The following is a 22,151-nucleotide window of genomic DNA, read 5'->3' as shown; positions in this document are numbered from 1 at the left end:
TAGCTCAAATGTTTTCGATCGCCAGCATCAGTATCACGTATCGGAGATTGATCGATCAGGATATCATGATTCTCAGCATGCATAGGAATGCGTTGGATGGGGGTCTGAATCAGTTGAGGTGCCGGTCGATCAGACGGGTCCTTATGTATCGGCTGAGGTTTTAGGTTCTACTGATCAGTTCCTAGTAGATACAGGAGCGACACGTAGTGCATTGTCTAGGTACTTGGTTCCGGGGGCTCCCCCATCCGGCTCAGTGGTTACATCGGTAGGGTTTGACGGTACACTCTCCCGAAGCCCTCTTTCACAGCCCCTTACATTTAAGGTTGATTCTTTTTCTGCGCCCTGTCCGTTTCTGCTTGCTCCGTATACACCGGATAACATTATGGGCCTTGATATGTTAAAGCACTTTAGGGCTACGATCCGCTGCTCCCCTGAGGGTGTGAGGGTGATCTTAAATGACAACTACCCCCGGTCTGGGCGGATGTGTACGATATCAGAGGATGCGTTGTTGGCTACCCTCCCTCGTGCTTTATGGGCGACTTCGGACACAGATGTGGGACAAATGGTGATTCCTCCGGTCCACATTAGTGTCCAGGAGGGGGCGGTGTTACCACGCCTCCCGCAGTATCGTATTTCCCAGGAGGGCGAGGAGGCTCTCATACAGATTGTGCGAGACTTGATCGCAGTAGGAGTAGTGGAAGAAGTTCCCTATAATATCTGTAACAGTCCGATTCTCCCTATTCTGAAAAAGGACACGGATGCAAAGGTCTATCGGTTCATAATTGATTTGAGGGAGGTAAATAAGATCGTGATACCTCAGTACCCGGTGGTTTCCGATATCACGACGTTGCTTACCTTGGTCCCGCCTACGGCGACCATGTTTTCAGTGATTGATTTGAAGAATGCCTTCTTTTCCATTCCCATTCACCCTGATAGCCGATTTCTTTTTGGGTTCACATTAAACAATAGATCTTATCGTTTTTGTAGAATTCCCCAAGGCTATACAGAAAGCCCTAGTATTTACAGTCAGGCTTTGAAGCGACAGTTGGATTCCTTTGTTTTACTCGAGGGGGTCGCCCTCATTCAATATGTCGATGACATCTTGTTGGCGGCTGACACCCTGGAGTTGTGTGAGAAAAGCACGTTATCCTTACTTTCCTTTTTAGCATCCCACAATCATAAGGTATCTAGGAAGAAATTGCAATTCTGTAGACCAAAGGTGACTTATTTGGGTCACCTTTTGTCTAAGGAGGGACGTGCACTCACACCAGATCGTATCCAAGTAATTTTGGACACACCGAGACCATCCACGCAGAAGGATGTGCGTGCATTTTTGGGCCTTGTTTCTTTTTGTAGACAGTGGATATTGGGGTTTTCACACATAGCTAAGCCATTACTAGCTCTTTTGACAAAAGACACGCCTATCCCAATCCCTTGGTCAGATGAGTGTGATGCTGCTTTTCAGCAACTGCGACAGGCCCTTTGTTCAGCACCAGTGTTAGGGACCCCTGATTATGCAAAACCCTTTTCGTTGTATGTGCATGAGAAAGATGGATGTGCATTATCAGTTTTAGTGCAGATGCATGGCGATAAGCAACGCCCTTGTGCATACTTTTCGGCTGTACTTGATCCTGTCGCCCGAGCATTGCCAGGGTGTTTTCGCTCGGTTGCGGCGACAGCTGTGTCAATACGGCAAAGTGAAGGAATTGTGTTATCTCATAAGCTGTTGGTATTAGTCCCCCATGCTGTCGATGCCCTGCTTAATCAAACAAAGACGCAGCATTTGACCAGTGCCCGTTTAACGGGATATGAGTTGACGCTTTTGGCTCCTCATATTACTTTGAAAAGGTGCGTGACATTAAACCCGGCCACATTGTTGCCATACCCCGAGACCCAGCCTGAGGCGCAGAAAGCGCATGATTGTATTCTTGTGACTGAGGAACAAACAAAGGGTCGTATTGATCTCCAGGATACGCCCTTTCCAGATGTAGATGGAGAACTGTGGGTGGACGGATCATGCCTGAAGCTACCAGATGGTACGACTTCAGCAGCGTATGCAATTACCACATTACACACGATAGTGGAGACAGCACGTATACCACAGAAATCAGCTCAAGCAGCGGAACTGATAGCATTAACACGAGCATGTGAGCTCGGTACAGGATTATGTGTGAATGTTTATACAGATAGCCGCTATGCCTTCGGAGTAGCGCATGACTTCGGCCTACTCTGGAAGGAGAGAGGGTTTTTAACGTCACATGGAGTACAGATAATGCATGGAGAGTTAGTTCATAATCTTTTAACTGCATTGACATACCCAAAGAAAATTGCTATCGTTAAGTGTAGCGCCCATAGGAAAGTGGTTGATAAAGTTGGAGAAGGGAATGCGTTAGCGGATCGAGTAGCACGGGAGACTGCGATGCAGCCCGGTACTACTGCCATGTATGTAGTGAAGTCACAGGTGGAGAGATGGCGTGATGCGAAGGAGGAAGTGCGAGAAATGCAACGGACCGCTTCCGATAAAGAGCGGGAGCAATGGGCTAGCGAGGGAGAACTGGATGATGAGGGTTGCTGGAGAAATAAGCAGATGGATAGATGGAAATTACCCACGGCCTTTGTACAACCTATGGTTCAGATGGCACATGGGCTAGCACATGTTGGAGCTTCCGCAATTGTGAAATTGCTTACCCAAGTCTGGGAGCATCCAGAGATTGCTAGCACAGCAAAGAGGGTGGTGCAGACCTGTATGATCTGTCTGAAGTATAACCCAGGAAAGGGTACTCGAACCCCAGCAGGAGGATTTGCGACACCCACTGCACCCTTTGAGGTTCTGCAGATGGATTACATCCAGCTTGAGCGCTGTAATAATCTGAAGTATGTCCTAGTAGTGGTCTGCGCTTTCAGCAAATGGGTTGAAGCGTACCCTACGAAAGACAATACTGCAATGACCACGGCGAAGCTACTGCTAAAAGAGTTTTTCCCTCGATATGGCGTCTGTAGACTTCTGTGGAGTGATAATGGCCCTCACTTTGTAGCGGATGTTATAAAGTACGTCTTGAAGGGTCTAGGCATCACCCAGAAGTTCCACGCCGTGTTTCACCCCCAGTCTGCAGGACTAGTCGAGAAGTATAATGGTACACTGAAGCTTAAGATAGCCAAAATCCAAGCTTCAACATCTTTGACTTGGCCAGACGCCCTGCCACTGGCGTTATTGTCAATTAGATCAGTGCCACACTCTCGAACCGGCCTTACGCCATATGAGATAGTATTTGGACGCCCAATGAACATTTGGGGTCCACCAAGGCCTAAGGCTGTGTATGATGTACCTTGTGTAATGATGAGCGATTATCTGGCACAGTTAACGGATAACTTGGTTTCTATTCATCAACAGGTCCGAGAGGCGCTCCCTGATCGGTCTACCGGCGAAGGACATGGTCTCCGGCCTGGGGACCATGTCATGGTGAAAGTCTTCGACAGAACGAACAGTTTGGAGCCGAGATGGGTAGGACCTGAGCAAGTCCTCCTTGCAACGAGGACGGCTGTGCGAGTCTCGAACAGGAAGAATTGGATCCATTCCTTGCACTGTCGAAAGGTACCGCCCGGATTGGTGGAGTCTGCCGTGCTGACCGATCAACGAGAAATCCTGGCAGCAGAGACAGGCCGTGCTGCTGAGCCACGAGACACTGAGGAGCTCTTTCCGGACCACGCGACTTCTGGAGGAAGGCGATATCATCTTCGACCCAGGAAGTGAGGTTTCCAGTACCGGGACATACTGTCAGAACGGCCCTTGGGTTAGTGAAACGGAGAGCCGATGAGGCAAGGGGGGGGGATCAGCCCTGCATTAGTGTAGTGACACCCGTCTTGGCCCGCTGGTGAAGAAATCAACCGCTGCCCAAGGGGAAGAGTTCTGACAGACCTTCTAGTTTCAGGAAGATATCAGGGTATTGTTTCTTTTGACATGGAGAAGAAGAGAATCCTTTGTGCGTTGGGGTTCATGCTAACAGTAGCTATTGTTGGGATAACCACATGGTTTGTGGAGGAGGTAACTCCTGCTCGGAAAACACTTGTGTTGACAACTCCGGTGCCTGAGGAGCACTACTTTTATACCTTACCGTATCAAGAGTTGAAGCATCGACAATCTTACTTGAACAACACTTTCATCCAGATGCTGCATCATACCCACGTTGCTACGAATGCTACGAACTGTTGGATATGTGGGATGATGCCAGCCCATCAGAAGAAAGGAGGAACGCCATTTATACCACTTCCTTTCTCTCATAATGGCTCTTGTAGAGCATGGTACACTTTGCTTTTTGCCACTCGGAAACCGACAGTGGGACGATTGCTTTTTAGACTTAATAAAGAATGCCACCAAGACAAGAATGGGTATCCACAAGCGAATGGGACAATTTGGGAGTGGGAAGAGTACCGACCAGACAATGAATCCATCCCCTACATCTTTACGAACACAAGAGACACTGTGGGAAGAGATAAGTTTGTAATTCAAGTAGCACAAGCTCAAGCGGACTTGTGTGTCCAGAGTGTGGGTTTCATCCCTGTTGGTGTCAGTGATTGCCTTACTGTTCTAAACATTGATGGGTTGAACAACAGTACCTTTTTAGCCTCCCATAATACGTACTTTGTGTGTGGAAATAAAGGTTATTACCGTTTGCCGGCTGGGTGGTCTGGGGTATGCTATGTATCATTCCTATTACCTCCTGTATTCCTAGCACCTGCATCGTATCATAAAGACTTGAAATTGTTGAATAATGTGACTGTGAATAGGTATAAACGTACTTTATCGATTGATGATGTGGATCAAACTGATACCAGCTTGCAACAGTATATTGATTTTAACTTAGGACTGTTTTTCTTTGTTGGAGCCGCCTTGAATAGTAGGAAGATCCGAAGATTAACAAGAGTGGTAGAAGCTGTGACAAATCAGACTGCTGCTGCTCTTGGGAATCTTACGGAAGAGTTACAAATAACTAGGATTGTTGCATTGCAGAATCGTATGGTATTAGATGTAATGTTAGCTGATCGAGGTGGAGCTTGTAAAATTATTGGAAGTAGCTGTTGTGTGTTTATCCCTGATCATACGCCATCCGTTTATAACGCCATTAACAAGTTGCATAAAATAGCAGCTGAAATCCACACAGAAAACGGCACTTGGTCCTTTTCTGGATGGTTTTGGGCATTGGTTACTGCCTGGGGATGGAAGGTCTTAACTGGTCTCTGTATTATTATAGCAATTTTGTTCTTTTTCTGTATGTGTGTTCAATGTGGACCATTGTTCTGTTCCGTATGCATTTCATTCTGCATCCCGGATAAGAAAGCTATTGCCGATGTTGCTCATCAGAAGCGTCTAGCCAAAGAGGTTAAAGGAATGATGATAATTGACATATATGATGATTTTTGGAAACCGGATGTCTTCAGTAAATGCTGAAAGGGTCGTCTGTTGTAAATTGAAACAGCAATATGATTAAGCATTCACTAAAGACATTAATCCTTTTGCTTTAGATCATGTTTTCTCCGTTATGTTGACCGAAGTTTGGACTCCATTTTGTATTATCATGCTGCCACGTGTTCGCCACGAGGCGAGTCCGACCTCTGTGTTAGTTGCTCTGTAATCTGCTTAGTAACAGTTTATAAATAGCTCTCTTGTCCATCTGGCGCATGCCCAGACTTAACCACATCTGTTATAATTAGCCTTGCTTGACCATGTGTTTCGCGGGCCCAAGGAGTGTGTTGGCTCCGCCCATGTATTGATTCAGTATTGAGAATGACCATAAATGGTAATGTTCTTCGGCCTCATGTTGTATCCACCCACTTATGAGCCCCTCTGTTGTGTATAAAAGGGGACTGTGTACGAATGTTCTTTGTGCTACTCCATGCAATACTGAAGGGTGTTGTGTGGATTGTAGGACCACCCTTAAGGGTTAATAAATGCTGTTTTTGTACTTTGCAGTTTCCGTGCCAACTTCCTTATAGATTCCGTTACAGGAGAGCGAACCCTTGTGCCTTGCGGGCCTAGCTGGGGCCTGTATTCATCAATGCCATAATTTACTTTAGCTCTGCTAAAAGCGATTTTGCACGCAGATGCCCAAATCACATCTGTATACAGAATGCTTTACTGGTTCCTGTAAAACTAGAATGAAGTTCAGCTTGAATACTCACCATACACATTTATGCATACTCTCAAAATAAGGCATTTTGCTTCATGCTTAGCTTCTCAGAAAGCTGAAAGAGTGGGGATCCAAAAAGTGATGAGAATGGAAACCCCTAAATTATAGATTCAACAAAGACCAGCCTTCTCAGAAATGCAGCAATGATTTGGAATGCTCTGCCATCTGACCTTTTCACAAAAGACACTCTCCAGCCATTTCTCAAAAATATCAAATCCTTCATGGAGTGTTCTCATACCCCTTGTCCATTGCGCAGTACAACCCAAGCACCTTTTAATCCTCAATGCTGAAAATCCCTAACAGTGAATTTTAGTTGCATACTGCGGGAATCCAGAACTCATTTGATACAGCAACTAGGTTGGATTTGGAAAAGGTAGATGAAATCAGTACTGTTTATCCCTTAATTTGTTCGCACAAGGATTGAACGTTGGCGTTTTAGTTTTTTTTAACATTAGTTTTGCACCGTGAATTGTTTATGTATTCAGATGCTGTGCATTATTCCGCCATTTAGTGGTTGGTTCCAGAACTCTCTTCGTGTATATTAGTCCTTCTTCTCCTTCCTCGCTTTCTTTTTTCTTTTTGTTGTTGGACATCATCTGTCCTCACCATTTGGTGTTTAGTCCAACCTCTCCTGTTGTCAGATGCCCCTCCTCTGAAGCTTCCCTGCATGGTTACATCTTCAGATTCTTTTATCCGCCGTTGCGTCTGGAAGCATTGCTGAAGGCTCTCCAATGGCCAAAAGAAGAGTGTTATACCAAAGGTTAGTCGAAGACAACGTCAAAGTTCCAGAGAGAAACCGTTGATACCATGATCCAATTTGTAGAAAATTAAGTCTGGTTTTCCCACCCTGCAGACAAGTAAGGGGAGTGTGGGGCTACACGTCATAGGAAGACGGGAGAATGACCGGGCAGGGGCTCCCCTCCTCAGAGTGTTATGGAGAACATGTTTTTTCACTTTTGCCCAGAGTGTTGCCACAAGTGTGCCACAGAAGGAAAATCGTCAGGTGTGCAACCTTTGCCTACCAAATGACCACAGCACCAACAACTATAAGGTCTGCGTGGAATTGAAACTAAAGGGAGAAACAAAGACAAGCACACTACGCCATGCAGTGGCAGATAGAAACTCCGTTGCTTAGAGACCTGGTTTTATCAAGCAAAGAGTGGGGACAACATCGCCAAAGGAACTGCGGGAAAGGACTCAGATGTCAAAAAGGAGGTCATCGACATTGAGCGAGAACACCGAAAACCTGAAGAGGAGCAGCCACAGGTAACGTTAAAGAACCAGAGTTCAGGGACCGTCTCAAACAAGGGACTCTAGGGTCGCAAAAGCTGTCTCAGCGCCAACGTTCTCGATGACAAAGGCAAGCTGAAGTCGAAAGAGCCTCTCGGGTCCCACAACAAGGATACAATAGGCGGGGCACGCCTGAAAAGATGCCGGCATTAAAGGATGACTGAAGTGAGAAAAGGCTATGAAAGGGACCACTGAAACACTGACACCCAAGGTCTCAACGTCAAAAATGAGATGGATGCCCACCGTCAATGCCAAAGAGCATGAGATCGAACAGAAAAAAAGGATTTCCATCGAGCACACACAAGAGGACAAAAACGTTGGGTAACTGGAGCCTCCAATGACACCAGAGCTTCAGGAAGAAGAGGATCTGGAGATCTCCAATGAGGAAGAAGACCCAGAGTCCCAGGGCTTGTTTGAAGATACTGAAGGATGGGAATTCCTTGAGACCAGCCGTGGACTGAACAGGTAGGAGCAGTGGGGGGGGGGGGATTTTGATGGATGATGACAAGGGAAAAATAATTATTTATTTAATTTTTCCTCGTCATCGTCCGTCGAAATCCCCCTCACCGGGCACAACCGCCTTTACCTGCACAAGTTGCGGCTGCTTGAGACACAATGGCATGACCTCGATGCCGATTCCCCAGAGGAGGGTATAGACACGCTTTCCCCTCTGGACGATATTGCCATGTACAACCAACTAATAAAGAGAGCTGTAGACAAGTATGATGTTCAATTAGAGGTGAAGTCGCAAACATGTTTTTTACTAGAGACATTACTACCCTCACAGAATAGTATTCAACATTTGCCCATGCTCCCAAGTATAGTGGACTAGGGGAGGGAGGTCTTCAAGGAACATGCAACCTGCAGCTCAGTGACACCCAGGGACAGAAAGAAGTACAAATACTCCTCGAAGAACCCTGAATTCATTAGAGATAATGTGCCAGCAGATTCCATTATTGCAGCATCCTCCAGGAAAGGGGCAAACATGCCAACTCACTACAGACCGCCTCCGGATAAGGAGAGTTAGAGAATGGATATGGTGGGGAGCAAGTTTGAAAGGGGAGCAACAACTGAATGATGCTTTGCTAACTCAAATGTCCTGCTCAACAGATATGCTTGCCAACACTGGGAAGAGATGGCAGAGCTAATGAAACACATACCGGAGCAATATCAAAGGAATGCAGCATCCCTTGCAGAAGAAGGGAAGAATATTGCCAATGCCTGTTTAAAAGCAGCAGTAGACACTGCAGACACGGTGAGCAAATGATGTCAGGAAAAACCCTAAGAAGGTATGCCTGGCTGCGGGTGTTGGGCTTCAAAAATGAAGTTCAAGCCAATATCATTAACGCCCTTTTCAACAGGCAGCATCTTTTTGGGAGCGCCGTGGACGATTCCCTGGAGCACCCGAAGAAAGATAATGAAAAGGCAAAATCAATGGGAGCCCTGCAATTCAGAAGGCAACAGACAAGAAAATACACCTGCTAGCAGACCAATGGGAAGAGGGGGCTTTTAAAGTGCTACTACACACCAGAGCTTTCAAAGTTCAAGCCAAGTACAGACACCAACACAACAGTGGCAGTACCAAGTGCCACAGAGGCAGCCCTTTCACAGGCGGGTGTGAGGCAGGGCACGCCATCGAGAGGGACGGCTGCCCCAGCTAGCAAGTGACTTAGAAACCCAAACCCCCCAACCACACACAACTCTTGGGCAGGTCTGGAGGGGGGGGGGGGGGGAAAGGAGCCTTCTTCCAGGAGTGAGGGATACTCAACATCATCCAACACGGCTATTGCATAGAATTGGTCAAACCCCCACCAGGACGAGGACTGAAGAAAAACACCCATACAAAAGAAGAAAAGACCTGTTTATGATGAGAGGTGAAAGAATTGTTGCAGAAAAAGGTAATAGAGAGTGTGCCCCGGAAGCAGATCAACCAGGGAAACTGCTTGCCATACTTTCTGATACCAAACACAGACAGGTCGCTATGGCCTAAACTAGACCTCCATTTCTTAAACAAGTTTATAAAGACACAGAGTTTCAAAATTACAACTTTGCAAGATCTCATTCCCTAGCTTCAGCAGAGAGACTATATGACAACCATAGATCTACACATCCCAGTGAACCACAAGCACAAACATTTCTTACACAAAACACACTACCAATTCAGGGTGCTGCCATTCACAATAAAATTAACACGCAGAGTGTTTCCAAAATGTTTAGCAGCAGTTGTGGCACACCTGAGAAGTAAAGGAATACATATAAACCTTTACCTAGATGACTGGTTGATAAAGGTGAACTCACTACACAAGTTCAGTAACAGTATTAAAACAGTGATGACGACACTCCACACACTGGGGTTTTCCGTAAACATGGAAAAATCGTCATCCACAATAGAACAAGTGAAGCTCTACCTGGGAGCAAGAATCAACACAGCAGAGGCGAAAGCGTACCCTTGCTGGAAGAGAATACTGGCGATAACACAAGAAACTCGCCAATAGCGGAAGGGTCAGCCTCTGCCAGTGAGGACTGTAGGGAAGATGCTGGGAATGATGGCTTCCTGCGTACCTCTACTACCATATGCAAGGTTATCTATGAGACCAATACAGGAATGGGTCCAGAGCCAGTGGTCACACGCTACAGAGAGTTGTGTCACGCAAAAAAAGTACAGGAGGAAATGGTTAGTGAAACAAGACAAATATAACAGGAAGACCCTTCTTATCACCAACTGCAACAGTGACCATCACTACAAACACCTGGCATATGGGATAGGGAAGCTCAAGATCAGAGGGATCTAGCAACCACAAGAGGCAATATAAAACAAAAAACTTAATAGAGCTAAAAACAGTGTTCCGAGCCTTAAATGCCTTTCAGAAGCAGCTGTGTGGAAATTGAAAACAAATTCAAACGTACCATTCAATGACTGTTCTACCTCAACAAACAAGGGACAGAGGGCCATATGTAGGTAGAACCGAATTTGCGATTCTAAAATTGCGTTTTTTCACGAATCGCAATTTCGGAATCGCAAATTCCGATGTAGGCATAATTTCGCAATAATTTAGCGATTCCCAAAAAATCGCAGAATATAATTGCGATTACCCAAATAGCGATACCTTAATTGCGAAATCGCAAATAAGAAATCGCAAAAACGGGAATCTGCAATTCAGGTGCAGAATGATGACATCACACCCAGGAAGTGTGACTGCCCATGCTGCACCTGATTGCCTGCAGCTGTGAGTGAGCCAGTAGCTGAGTCAGAGCCTGTGTGGAGAGGAGAACAGTTTTGCACAGCTTTTGGAAACCAGCCAAATGGAGTCCCAGGGGCCTGAGAAGCAGCATGATGAACCTGGAAGGAAGAGGAAACATAAATTCAGTGACAGGGAGCTGGAGGTCCTCACACAGGAGGTTGTCACCAGCCATGATCTCCTTTTTGGGAAAAGTTCCCTAAGAGTACCAGAGGCCAGAAAGCGCAAGATATGGAGTGACATCCAAGAGAAAGTAAATGCCATTGGTGTCACACACCGCAGTGTCGAGGACCTACGAAAAAGGTGGTATGACATGCGGCAGAGGTCAAAGGAGAGGGTGGCCACAAGACTTGCAGAGGCCAAAAAAACCGGTGGGGGGCCATCCACTGCAACAGACCCAATGCCCCTGGAGGAGCTGGTGGAGGGCACACTGCAGCCTGAGAGTGTGAGTGGAGTGGCTGACCTGGACAGCTCAGAACACACAGACGGCAGACAAGGTAAGATGCATGCCAAAACACCCTGATACCTCCCAAACCCACCCCCAACCCCCATAAGGCAACCTGACTGCAACTCCAGTACATGTCACACAGCACACCTAGAAATGCATTATGGGAGACGTAGTCACATGCACTGATAACTGTGCCAGTGAGACACAGCCAGGTGGAATAGGGAGGACTCCATCGTGCAGATAGTGACAAAGACAGATAGTACCCATGTGAATTTATTGTGTAAAATTAATGCATTACAAATGCCACACAGGACACAGAACTAATGTGTGCCATTCAATCCACAGCACCACCACCAACACAGGATAGTGAGGCTGACTGCGAGGCAACAGCTGAGATGGAGGACGAGGCAGGCCAGGAGGAGCAGGGCGAAGTCAGAACTGCAGGCACAGCACCATGCAGGCGCCGCAATGTCGTTCCACCACTACCACTGTTGGAGGCACAGGCACCAGACACAGCAGAGGAGCAACAGCCAGTGCACAGGCAGCGTGCAGAACAGCACCAACCACAGTCCCCTGAACACTCCAGAGTAGGGAGAGGGATGAGACGCATGGCACGCCCGTCCACCAGCACTGCTCCTGGTGAAGAGGACACGGTGTTCTCGGGCCTTGAGGGCAGCATGCTCAAGCAACAGCGCCTGCAAGTAAAGGGGATACGGTCAATCCAACGCCAAATGGCTGCACATAACCACAACATGACCGAGTTGCGCGCAGGTGTAATGGCCATGACTGGTGCATTGGAGGGCCTGTGCAGGGAGATTGTGAGGGACAGGGCAGCCCGGCGCCGGGAGAGACATCGCCTACACACACGGCAGGACCTATACACCAGGGCAGTGAACCGCCAGTCAACCGCCACATCCCTGCTGGCCAGAAGATGTGTCAGCATGCAGCACGAGATGGCCCACTGCTGCCAGGACGTTGGCAGGGTACTGGTGCAAGTCACACATACGGTGGACCAGATGCGCGCAACTGCCACAGGTGGCATAGGCACACTTGGTGCCTTGGACACTGATGAACAATCAAGCAGGAGCAGCATCACTCCCCCAATTCCACAGGACAGACGCCGGAGTGCACGCCAGGGCAGAGTGGATGATGACTCCAGGGAGGGCAGTGCGCAGGCACAGCGAGGCTCAACAGGCCGTGCACTGAGGAGGTGAAGGGACACAAGGGACTAATGGCCATGTGTGACGCAACACAGTCAATGATGACTCAGTGGCTGATGGTAGTTAGTGCACTGTGACACAAACAAGTGCATGCAGGGACTATAAAGTCACAATGTATGATACCTTCATTCCTGAAGATAAGGAAATAAACATCCCTGTAAGAAAAAATACAGTCGCATTGTGTCCTCATTACTCACTTAGAAGTAGTTTTGTGTGATCTCATCTCGCCTCATGCGTCCGGCAGCAGCACCATCACCACCTGCCGGACCGCGATGTGGTGCTGGTCCATCCTCATCTGATGATTCAGAGTCTGTCAGGTCCACTGGGGTTCCTTTTTTGGTAGCGATGTTGTGTAGCATAGCACAGGCAACCACAATTTTGCAACATGTCTCCGGGCTGTACTGTAGCGCTCCTCCACTCTTATGGAGGCATCGAAAACGGCTCTTTAGGATTCCAAAGGTCCTCTCAATGGCACAGCGTGTGGCTCTGTGTGCGTTGTTGTACCTCCTCTCACCTGCAGTAGCTGGATTCAGGTACGGTGTGAGGATGTAGTCTCGTACAGCATACGCACTGTTACCTGCGGGGCATAAGCAGATTCAGGGTCAATAGTGTCCTGCCACTGCAACACTCTACTGCCTCTGTGTGTGTTTGGCATGCATTTACCTAGCAGGTAGCCCTCTCCAAAGTCACCATTTGTGAGTCTTCGATGTAATGCACAGTGGCGAAACATAAATGAGTCGTGTGTGCTTCCAGGGTATTTGGCCACAATATCAGTGATTATATGTTGGGCATTGCACAATATCTGGACGTTCAGGGAATGATATGACTTCCTGTTGCGAAATACATACTCATTATGTGATGGGGGAGAGATTGCGACATGGGTCCCATCTACGCAGCCAATGACATGGGGGAATTGGGCAATTTGGTAGAAATCCTGCTTGGTCTGATCTAGTGTCTGTGGTGTGCTAGGAAATTGTATGTGGTGATGCAGCCTCTGTACCATTGCATCCAAGAAAGCGTGGAGGAAGCGCGACAGTGCACTTTGCGAGACACCACCTGCTGTGGCAATTACCCCCTGAAAACTCCCTGATGCCAGGAGTTGCAGTGAGCACAGCACCTGCACATGGGTGGGAATGGAGTGTGCCCTGCGTGTGGGGTGTTGAAGTATGGGTGTCAGCTCCTCTATTAAATCCAGGATGCTGTGTGGGTGCAGCCTGTAGTTCACATGTATCTCCTCATCGGTCAGTTGGAAGAGGGTGATGCGTGTCCTGTAGATCCTTTGCTGGCGTCTCCTTCTCTGCATGGCATCCCTGATTCGCAGCCTCCTGGCTATCACGTACAGCCCAGCCATGGTGTGAAGTCCCTGTGGCACTGTGGGCCTGTTTAAATAGGTTGCACTTGGTTACCACCTGCTCAGAGTTGGTGGTAATTGAGAAGTGCTAAATTGCGAATTTTGAGGAATCGCTATTTGCGATTTTTTTTAAAATCAGATTTAGCGAATACGCAATTTGCGATGTCGGTAACTGCGATTTCCGCAAATACCGCGATGCAGACTGCGATTACGCAAAATTATTCACAAACTGAGCTTTACGCAAAGTTGCTAATCGCTAAATTACCGAATCGCTACTTTTTGATGCCGACACATCTCCTACATAGGTGCAGTCGGTTTTGCGATCGCAAACACACAGATTCTTGCGAATCGCAGTGTTTGCGATCGCAAAAGTGTTTCCTACATATGGCCCAGAGTCCTTTGCCTTATCGAGGCTAGCACAAGAGATGTGGAGATGGGCCATCCAGAGGCAAATACATATAACTGCAATACACCTACCAGGAAAAGAGAATGTTGAGGCCAACAAGCTGAGCAGGCAGGCATCCAGCTCACATGAGTGGGAACTGAATCAGACAGGAATCAAAACAGTGAACAGGAGGTGGGGACACCAGAAATAAACCTTTTCGCAACACCAGAAAAAGCAAAATGCCAATCCTTTGCATCCAGACGTCCACACCAACACTCCCTGGGGAATCCACTGTTGATGGACTGGTCAGGGAGATTTGCTTAAGTTTTTCCCCCGATCCCACTGTTGCCATTAGATGATCAACAAATGCAAAAAGTCGCAGATTACTTTAATACTCATCGCTCCACAGTGGGTGAGACACACCTGGTTCTCAGACCTAATAGAGATGACACACAACAATGTGCAGAGACTACCAGTGTTACAAGATCTGCTCTCCATGCAAGGGGGAAGATTCTCCACCCAGAACCAAGCACACTGAGTCTAGCAGCATGGCTCCTGAAGATATGGGGCCTGATTCACAAAGGTAAACTGAGATTAAGATCTAACTTTAGGACTTTTGGTATTCACAAAGGGTATTTACTACTCGTAAATGCCTTTTGTGAATACCAAAAGTCGTAAAGTCAGACTTTCGTCTCATTTTACCTTTGTGAATCGGGACCTTAGAGTTTGGACACCAAGGACTTCCAGAAAAGGCAATGACGGTCCTCAGAGAAGCAAGAAGACTGACAACAAGGAAATGCTACACAGCCAAGTGGGAGAGATACACACGGTGGTGCCAGACATCTGGCCTCTTTCAGGACAAGACAAGAGACAGTACAGTTATCAGATACCTCACACACCTGCTAGACAACAAGCTCACCTATGCGTCACTAAAGGTGCATCTTGCAGCGATAGTGGCCTACACAAGGGGATACATAGGAAGAAGGTTTTTCACTACACCAGAGATCAAAAGTATTCTGGAAGGAGCCAAAAGAAGAGCCCCACCAAGGAGTGCGCTAACATGAAACCTAAATGTAGTGCTGACTCAACTGATAATAGAACCTTTTGAACCAACTCCACAAGGCCATCTTAAAATTCGTCCCACTTAAAACACCCTTTCTAATTGCAGTGACATCTCTCCTTAGAGTGAGCGAGCTGCAAGCACTCACCATTCAGGAACCATACATGTAAGTACACAATGACAAAATAGTCATGAGGACCAAACCCACGTTTCCTACCAAAGGTCATATCCCAGTTTCACATAAGCCAGACAATCCAAATACAGAGTGTTGCGCCCTCTGGATGCAGGATACCATCACAGGACACAGCAGGTAAGTTTTAGCCTTTTATTCATCAATCAATCAATCATGTCATTTGTATCGCGCACTACTCACCCAGAAGGGTCTCAAGGCGCTTGGGGAAGGGGGTCTGCTACTGCTCGAACAGCCAGGTCTTGAGCTGTTTCCTGAAGGCGAGGTGGTCCTGGGTCAGCCGCAGGTGGGTGGGCAGGGAGTTCCATGTCTTGGCCACAAGGTAGGAGAAGGATCTTCCTCTGGCGGTGGCTTTCCGAATGCGCGGCACGACGGCGAGGGCGAGGTTCGTTGAACGTAGCTGGCGGGTGGGCGCGTAGAAGGTCAGTCGGTCGTTGAGGTACCTTGGGCCCTGGTCGTGGAGGGATTTGTGTGCGTGGGTGAGGAGTCTGAACGTGATCCTCTTGTTAACAGGGAGCCAGTGTAGGTCTCTCAGGTGGCTCGAGATGTGGCTGCGTCGGGGGACGTCCAGGATGATTCGGGCGGAGGCGTTCTGGATGCGCTGGAGTTTCTTCTGAAGCTTGGCTGTGGTTCCGGCGTAGAGGGTGTTTCCATAGTCCAGTCTGCTGGTGATGAGGGCCTGGGTGACCGTCTTCCTTGTCTCTGTCGGAATCCATTGGAAGATCTTGCGGAGCATGCGGAGTGTGTGGAAGCAAGATGAGGAGACTGCGTTGACTTGTCTGGTCATCGATAGGGAAGAGTCCAGGATGATGCCCAAGTTGCGTGCGTGGTCTGTTGGCTTGGGTGCGGTGCCTAGGGCTGGCGGCCACCAGGAGTCGTCCCATGCGGCGGGCGATTGTCCCAGGATGAGGACTTCCGTCTTGTCCGTGTTCAGCTTAAGGCGGCTGTTGTTCATCCAATCGGCGACGTCTTTCATCCCTTTGTGGAGGTTCGCCTTGGCGGTGTCGGGGTCTTTGGTGAGGGAGAGGATCAGCTGAGATGATGTTCAGGTTGTGATTGCGAGCGATGGCAGCGAGGGGTTTCATGTAGATGTTGAAGAGAGTGGGGCTGAGCGATGAGCCTTGCGGGACCCCGCAGATGACTGTGGTGGCCTCCGAGCGGAACGGCGGGAGGCGTACTCTCTGTGTCCTTCCGGAGAGGTATGAAGTGATCCAGTCCAGGGCCTTCCCTTGGATGCCGGTGTCATTGAGGCGTTGGACTAGGGTGCGGTGGCATACAGTTTCGAATGCAGCGGAGAGGTCTAGGAGGATGAGTGCCGCTGTTTCACCGTTGTCGAGCAGGGCTCGGATGTCATCAGTGGCTGCGATGAGGGCGGTTTCGGTGCTGTGATTGGCTCTGAATCCAGACTGCGATGGGTCGAGGGAACCGTTCGTCTCGAGGAAGGCGGCCAGTTGCTTGTTGACGACCTTTTCGATGACTTTGGCCGGGAAGGGAAGGAGCGAAATGGGGCGGAAATTCTTGAGTTCGGCCGGGTCCGCTGTTGGTTTCTTCAGTAGTGCGCTGAGCTCGGCGTGCTTCCAGCTTTCCGGGAAGGTGGCTGTGTTGAAGGAGGTGTTGATCATGTCTCGGAGGTGGGGTGCGATGGTTGGGGCCACTTTGTTGAAGACGTGGTGGGGGCACGGGTCGGTCGGAGATCCGGAGTGGATGGTGTTCATCGTGCTTGTCGTGTCTACGGTGGTAACCTCGGTCCATGTCTGGAGGATGGCGGCTGGGTGTGTGGGTTCGATCGATGGGTGCGTGGGTTGAGTGCCGAAGCTGTTATGGATGTCGCCGATCTTGCGGTGGAAGTACGAGGCGAGGGAGTCGCAGAGGTCCTGTGAGGGGGTGATGTCGTTGTTGCCTGTGCTGGGGTTGGAGAATTCCTTGACGATGTGGAAGAGCTCCTTGCTGTCATGGGCGTTCTTGTCCAGTCGTTCCTTCAGAGATTTCTTCTTTGTGGTGCGGATGAGCTGGTGATGTCTGCGGGTGGCGAGTTTGAGGGCGGTCATGTTGTCGGCGGTCTTGTCGAGGAGCCAGGCCTTCTCGAGGGTGCGGCAGGCTTTCTTGGAGTCCTTGAGTTCGTCGGTGAACCAGGGAGCCTTCTTGCTTCTGGGCCTGGTGATTGGGTGCTTCAGTGGGGCGAGGGCGTCAGCACTTGTGGTCAGCCACTGCGTGAGGTTGCGGGCTGCTGTGTTGGGGTCAGTTGTCCTGACGGGTGGGTTCTGGCTGAGGGAGGTGGTGAGTTGTTCGGCGGTGATCTTGCTCCAGTTCCTGTGAGGAACCTGCTTCGGGTGGTGGTGGACCGTCTTCTTTGCGAAGCTGAAGTGGACGCAGCTGTGGTCGGTCCAGTGGAGTCCGGTGGAGTGGCTGAAGGAGACGTGCATGCTGGAGGAGAAGATAGGGTCGAGCGTGTGGCCGGCGTAGTGGGTGGCGGTGTTGACCAGCTGCTTGAGTCCGAGGTTGGCGAGGTTGTCCAGCAGGGCGGTGGTGTTGCGGTCGTTGTTGTTCTCCAGGTGGAAGTTGAGGTCCCCGAGGAGGATGTAGTCGGTGGAGGGGAGGGCGTGTGGGCTGATGAAGTCCGTGATGTCGTCGCAAAACTGTGCGCGCGGTCCCGGGGGTCTGTAGATGAGGGTGCCTCTGAGGGTCGTCTTGGGGTCGGTGTGGATCTGGAAGTGGAGGTGTTCGGCGGCGCTGAATGTGTCGATGGAGTCAGTCGAGATGCGAACGGTGCTCTTGTGTACGATGGCGATGCCTCCTCCGATCTGGTTGATGCGGTCCTTCCTGATGATCTTGTAGCCGTCCGGGATGGCAATGGCGACGTCGGGGGCTGAGGAGGCGTTCATCCAGGTTTCTGTGAGGAAGGCGACGTCTGGAGATGCGGTGTCGAGGAGGTTCCAGAGTTCAACGGCGTGGCGGTGGACGGAGCGGGTGTTGAGCATGATGCACTTGAGGTGGTTGTTGCTTCCAGTCCTGGTGGGTGTGGTGCATGTTCGGAGGCAGGAGAAGTTGCAGGATCTGCAGACTAAGGGTCCGTGGGTGCGTCGCGGGGATGCTCGGTAGCATCCGGGGGCTCGGGCGGTCTTGAGTGCGATGAGTGCGGCGAAGTTGTAGGTCCTGCGGGGGGGCCGGCGGACGCGGGGGGCAGGGGGTCTGGCGCTGGGCGCGGGCCAGGCGCGGACGGGCGCAGACGGGCTTACCTTTGGCGCACCTTCAGCGCACAGTCGGCGCTCCCGCTGCGCGCGTCCGCTGCGCGGTCGCTGAGGTGGCGTCATAAATAAGGAGCCGGGAGGGAGGGTCAGTCAGGAGGTGGGAGCGGGGTGGCCAATGGGCAGGGCGGGGAGGCGGGACTGCAGGCGGGAGCAGGAAGGAGGAGACCGGGGCAGCGGCGGCGGGAAAAGCGGAGGGGGCGTGACCTGGTCAGCGGCGGTGGTCAGCGGGCGTGAAGGGGAAGCTGCGGCAGGCAGAGAGCGGCAGGCGGTACCTGCGAGGTCGCAGGCAGCAGGCTGAAGGCGGCGGCGTGGAGGAGGTGAGTGGTGGTCTCCAACCAGCGCTAGGCGCTAGGCAGCGGTAGGCAGTGCTAGGCGCTAGGCAGCGCTAGGTGCTAGGCAGCGGCAGGCAGGTAGGCGGCAGAGCAGTGGAGTGGGAGCGACCGGCTGTGGGGGCACAGGGGGTCACACTGACCAGCCCGCCACGGCCCCCTTAAATAAGGAGCCGGGAGGGAGGGTCAGTCAGGAGGCGGGAGCGGGGTGGCCAATGGGCAGGGCGGGGAGGCGGGACTGCAGGCGGGAGCAGGAAGGAGGAGACCGGGGCAGCGGCGGCGGGAAAAGCGGAGGGGGCGTGACCTGGTCAGCGGCGGTGGTCAGCGGGCCTGAAGGGGAAGCTGCGGCAGGCAGAGAGCGGCAGGCGGTACCTGCGAGGTCGCAGGCTGAAGGCGGCGGCGTGGAGGAGGTGAGTGGTGGTCTCCAACCAGCGCTAGGCGCTAGGCAGCGGTAGGCAGCGCTAGGCAGCGCTAGGTGCTAGGCAGCGGCAGGCAGGTAGGCGGCAGAGCAGTGGAGTGGGAGCGACCGGCTGTGGGGGCACAGGGGGTCACACTGACCAGCCCGCCACGGCCCCCTTAAATAAGGAGCCGGGAGGGAGGGTCAGTAAGGAGGCGGGAGCGGGGTGGCCAATGGGCAGGGCGGGGAGGCGGGACTGCAGGCGGGAGAAGGAAGGAGGAGACCGGGGCAGCGGCGGCGGGAAAAGCGGAGGGGGCGTGACCTGGTCAGTGGCGGTGGTCAGCGGGCGTGAAGGGGAAGCTGCGGCAGGCAGAGAGCGGCAGGCGGTACCTGCGAGGTCGCAGGCAGCAGGCTGAAGGCGGCGGCGTGGAGGAGGTGAGTGGTGGTCTCCAACCAGCGCTAGGCGCTAGGCAGCGGTAGGCAGCACTAGGCGCTAGGCAGCGCTAGGTGCTAGGCAGCGGCAGGCAGGTAGGCGGCAGAGCAGTGGAGTGGGAGCGACCGGCTGTGGGGGCACAGGGGATCAACAATCCACCGCTCCTCTCTTAACAGGCAAGAGGCCACAACTGACAGTAATAGAATACCTTACACAAGAGTGCTATGGTAACACATGAAGGTTCTAGGTAGAACCTCAAACAAGCACAACTAAGTACAACATATTACCTCTTTTTTTTATATAAACAGGCATATTATAAAGAGACAATAAGAACAACTCCCCAGATGAGGAGCAACAGCAATACAAACAAAAACAAAGAAAAGAAAAGAAAGAAAACTTACAAAAGTAAACAAATAACAGCATGAATGTAAAAAGAAATAATATATTAGGAAATACAAGGAACGCAGAAATTAATTAAAATAAACAATAATAGATTATCGTAGTTTCCAAGGAACATGTCTAACTCGACTAGACCTCCTTGGTGCTACACTTGGCACAGAAGAATCAGAAGTGGGAGAACTTCTCCCTGAACAGTTCGAAGAGCCAGGATCTCTATTGGCTACTGCTTGAACTCTCACAACTTTGGAAGCATTCCACGAATGCCCAACTCGTACCATAACAGCACCTCCAGATACTTTTTCAACACAAACAGAATCACCAAAGGACGCACCACCCTTTTTTTCACAAAATTGGTGTTTCTGATAAGAACCATGTCCCCAGGATGCAAATCAACAGGCTTCGCCGACTTCTTTTGATTATATCTGTTGGACATCTTCTTCTGTGCAACTTCAATTCTGGATTCCAAAGTAACATGATCGACCCAACACGACACTTTGTCACAAACAGTTCTTAAAAGCCAAGCAGGGTATAAAGCAGAAGTGGGTACCCGACCTCTTAGTGACACATAGGGTGCTACCTTGATGAGACAATGAGACGTTGTACGGTAAAACCACAGCATGGATCTGACCGCACCCTCCACATCATATCCATTGTGTTTTGCCCACATAATGCATTCCACAACAACCCTGTTCATACTCTCAACCAGACCATTGGTTTGAGGATGTACAACCGAGCTTCTTAAATGTTTAACACCAGACTCATTCAAAAACTCACTCATTTCCTGATTCACGAACTGTCCACCATTATCAGAGACAAGCACTTCTGGAAAAGATTCCCTCATAAAAATCTCTTTAAGGAAATGAATCGCACTGCTTGCAGTTGGAGAAGCACAAAACCAGACTTCAGGCCACTTGCTGTGAAAGTCCATTAACACATACGCAAAGCGTAGATTGTAAGGAAGGAAATTGAACGGACCCACCAAATCAATCCCCACCTTAAGCCATGACTTTTCTGGAAAAACAATGGGTTGCAAAGGAGGTGTGACAACTTTGAGACCCTTCTCCACTCCACAGCAAACAACACACTCCTTGACTCTTATCTCGATGTCATTGTCCATAGAAGGCCACCAATAGTGCAGTCTGACATGCCTTTTTGTCATGGTTGCCCCTAAATGTCCATCATGTGCACAGTCAACCAACTTGGTATGTACAGTAAGAGGAGGAATACTCCTACCATCCCTCATAATGACCCCCATCTTCAATGGACAGTTCGTCTGCAACTTTCCAAAAAGGTTGTATTTCATGAGACACACATCTCTCTCTTGGCCAACCTTTCACAATATATTCCTTAACTTTAACAAGAATAGAATCTTCACACAACCCCCTCTTCCATTCACTCTCACTGCAAGCCTTATTGTCTACCGCATCAACAAAAGCAATAAAACAGTCCTCCTTGTCCTCATCCATATCAAGTACATCATCATCACTTATGGGAAGTCTGGACAACAAATCAGCTCTGACATTTTCCTTTCCTGGGATATGCTTAACAACAAAATCATACTGTAAAAGTTTTGTCGTCGGCCGTGCAATGCGAGGCGTGGCATATTTGAGACGTTCCCTCCCAGAATGTAAACAAGGGGCTTAAGGTCAGTTTGAATGACAAATTTCCTGCCCCAAATGTAAGTCCTGAACTTTTCACATGCCCAATAACATGCCAAAAGCTCCTTTTCGATCACAGAGTAATTTAGCTCTGGATCGCGCAGAACTCTGGAAGCATAACTGATGGTAACTTCACTCACACCTGAAAATTGGGTCAAAACTGCCCCTAAACCATAGTCACTAGCATCGACAGTAATGGTACAGGGCACAGCCAGGTCATATGCACTAAGTGTTTTAGCATTAACCATTTCTGACTTGACCAAATCAAAAGTCGCTTGACAGTTCACATCCCACTCAAAAGTGACATTTGTCCTTAACA

At 49.9% G+C, this 22,151-nt stretch overlaps 1 protein-coding gene and 1 long non-coding RNA gene across 3 annotated transcripts in view; one reads left to right on the top strand and one right to left on the bottom strand.

Moving 5' to 3' along the window:
- LOC146789601 (integrin beta-1-A-like) overlaps positions 1–22,151 on the top strand; it is a 319,722-nt gene that overhangs the window by 189,556 nt on the left and 108,015 nt on the right. The window lies entirely within an intron of this gene.
- Positions 11,422–22,151, bottom strand: part of LOC146789600 (uncharacterized) — a 192,862-nt gene continuing 182,132 nt past the window's right edge. The window contains exons 4-5 of the long non-coding RNA XR_014970129.1: positions 12,580–12,959; positions 11,422–11,857 (exon numbers count right to left, since the gene is read on the bottom strand). This is a non-coding gene — a long non-coding RNA (uncharacterized LOC146789600). The remainder of the gene's footprint in view (positions 11,858–12,579; positions 12,960–22,151) is intronic.

The sequence above is a fragment of the Triturus cristatus genome, chromosome 10 (assembly GCF_964204655.1).
Source record: "Triturus cristatus chromosome 10, aTriCri1.1, whole genome shotgun sequence".
Taxonomy (NCBI): Eukaryota; Metazoa; Chordata; class Amphibia; order Caudata; family Salamandridae; genus Triturus; species Triturus cristatus.
The sequence above is the reverse complement of the archived record's forward strand: the minus strand, read 5'-3'. Positions and strand labels throughout refer to the sequence as shown.